Here is a 3,499-nt window from a genome sequence, read left to right as displayed (position 1 = left end):
ATGAGTAAATTAAATAATTTTATTAGTTAATTACCAAAATGCCCCTCATAAGTTGGCTAAACATATGAGAATGTTGACTTTGAACGAAAATCATATATTCGGTGATGACCATGGTTTCTGTCAACATTTGTACTTTAATTTAAATAATTTAGGCACCTAGGGTAATTAATAATACAACCCTATGTCTTTGGACCCTTAACTAACCTTTTTGGACCATCGTAGGTTAGGTACTAGGTTGTCCCCTTCACTAGTACTAGGTTAGTGTCCATCCGGTTCGGTCTTAGGTTGTCGGGTGCACTAGTGGGTCCATTTCATTTAGTACTAGGGTAGTTATGTAGGATAGTTAGTTAGGGACTACATCTATTTAGGTAGTTTGGCACCATGTGGAGGGAATAGTCCGCAACTGTTTGTCCCTAACCACCTTAACTTAACTCGGTTACTGTGGTTGCGAGTTCCCCCTTGGCCGATTTTGCACATGTTTGCCCATGTGCTTTCACATGGGTTCGTTGTACTTTCATAACTAACTATTCTTGATTTCCTATTCGAAATATTTAATTATTGTCCAAAGGACCCTCACAATGTCTTTGGGCACTGCTTAATTTATATGATCATTTTAAATGGTCATATGTTATGGTAATAGGCTGGACACTTGAATGCCTAGTACTTAATATATTTTGTTGAGGACGTTTTTTTAGCTTAGGTTATTCATTGCAAGTACATTTCTTGGACAACAATTTGGGATTATATTATGCCTACTTGGACATTTATAGAAATTTTATTATACCCAATATTCTTCAGTATTGGGCATTTGGGACGTCTATGTACCCCCAATATGCATTCTTAAAGACCTACCGGGCTCTTCATTAGACATGTGATTTTCCGTAATGTTACATTATCCCCCCACCCTTAGGAACATTCATCCACGAATGACACTACTCATTTAAAACAAAGAGGGTGATTCTCAAAAACACTTTAACATACTAGAGCTTTACTTCTTTGTGAATATCTAATTCACACTTATTGGGATGATGCATATCATTAAAGATTAGCTGAAGCTTCATATTTAAGATTGAGGAATTTCCTTCTCAACCACACTTTACTTAATGTACATCACAATTCATGCAACACAAAAATCATGTCTGCGTTATACAAAAACAACAATGTGAAATGCAAACATGAATATTCATTTTAACTCACATAGTTCAATTATTAAACATACAATTATGGACTTACAACACCAAATCGACTAATGCACTAAAACATAGAGTTTCCCAAACAAAAACAAGACATAGGAAGAGTATATCTAACCTCAAGAACTAAACAGATGAGGGTAACAGGATCTCTTATCAGCCTCGGCCTCCCACGTTGCTCCCTAAAAAAGGTGGTTCCCCTATAATACTTTCACAGTTGCAACCTTCTAGTTCTTCAGTCGCTTACATTGCCGATCTATTATTTTTACTTGGACCAATTCATATGAAAGTTTCTCATCAACTCCTAACCCTTCAACAGGCAGGATGGATGCTGGATCACCCAGAATTTATTAAACATTGAAACGTGAAACACTGGATGAACAGAAGTCAAGTCTTGAGGTAACTTCAGTTTTAAGGCAACATTTCCTACTCGCTGCAAGATTTCATATGGACCTATATAACTCGGACTCAACATACCTTTCTTACCAAACCTCATCACCCCTTTCATGGGTGATAACTTCAAATAAACTTGATCACCCACCTCAAATTCAACAAATCTCTTTCTTTTTTTCGGCATATGATTTTTGACGGCTGTAAGCAGTAGCTAATCGATCCCTGATCATTCTCACCTTCTCCACAGCCTCATGTATGATCTCTGGGTCAAGGATGGAAGACTCTCCTACCTCAAACTAGACCACTGGAGACCTACATCTCCTGCAGTATAGTGCCTGAAAAGGTGCCATCCCCATGTTGGAATGATAGCTATTATTATAGGAGAACTCAATCAGGGGCAAGCGATCATCCCAACTCCCCTTGAAGTCAATCATGCTCTCCGCATGTATTCAAGGGTCTTGATAGTACGCTCTGCTTTTCAATCCGTCTGGGGATGAAAAGCAGCACTGAGATTCACATGTGTATCTAAGCTCTTTTGGAATGATCTCCAAAAATAAGAAGTGCACTGGGCTCCTTTATCCGAAATTATAGATAATGGGATCCCATTCCACCTCACTATCTCGTCAATATACAGCTTGGCATAATCTTCGGTCATGTAAGTAGATTCACAGGTGTGAAATGTACAGAGTTAGTCATCCTGTCAGCAATAACCCAAATAGAATCATGTAGTTTCCTGTTCCTGGGTACACCAACCACAAAATCCATAATAATAGCCTTCCATTTCCATGTTGGGATCACAATAGACTGGGTAAGGCCCCCCGGCTTAAGGTGTTCGGCCTTGACCTATTGGCAATTGGGACACTCATCCACAAACTTAGAGATGTCTCTATTCATACCTTCCCACCAATAGATCTCCTTGAGATAATGATATATTTTGATAGAACCTGGATTAATAGAATACCTGCATCCATGAGCTTGTTGAATAGTATAAGGCATCAAACCATCTATATTGGGCACACATAATCTCCCCTGATATCCAAGCACACCATCTTCTCCTAGGGAGAATGATTCATTCAGCTTACTCAACAATGAGTCTTTCAACTCCATGAGTACTGGCTCGAGATGCTACTTAGCTTTGACATCTACAACAAATGAGGATTTAGAACTTGAATGAACTGAAACACCCGACTTGGTGTATCTACCAGTCCTAAACCCAATCTAGACAATTGGTGTACCTCCTTAACTATCTCCTTCTTATCATCATCAATATGAGCCATACTGTCCATGTTCCAAAAACTCAAAGCATCAACCACTATATTGGCGTTACCTTGTTGATAATGAACACTCATGTCATAATCTTTAAGCAGCTCCAGCCATCTCCCCTGATGAAGATTTAACTCTCTCTGTGTAAAAACATACTAAAGACTCTTATGGTCAGTAAATACATCAACATCTACACAATATAAATAATGTCTCCAAAGTTTTAACTCAAAGACCACAACAACTAACTCAAGATCATGAGTAAGGTAATTCTTCTCGTGGACTTTCAACTGCCTGGAAGAATATACAATTACCTTACCACCCTGCATAAGAACACATCACAAACCTAATCGAGAAGCATCACAATATACCACATACCCTACACCACTCCTAGTCAATGTAAGCACTAAGTGGGTCGGTCCTTGAGCTATTGGAAGCTCTTTTCACACTTTTCAGACCACTCAAACTTCACCTTCTTCTTATTTAAGGCTGTCAACGGGGCAACAATAGTGGAAAATCCCTTCACAACCCTACACTAATAATTATCCAAACTATAAAATCTTCTTATACGAATTGTCTGTGTATACTCAATAGGACTATATTATGTCCATGCGAGAGGTCTAAGTTAACCTCATTATATATATATATATATATAT

The sequence above is a fragment of the Solanum pennellii genome, chromosome 4 (assembly GCF_001406875.1).
Source record: "Solanum pennellii chromosome 4, SPENNV200".
Classification (NCBI taxonomy): domain Eukaryota; kingdom Viridiplantae; phylum Streptophyta; class Magnoliopsida; order Solanales; family Solanaceae; genus Solanum; species Solanum pennellii.
This window is presented reverse-complemented; position numbering follows the sequence as displayed.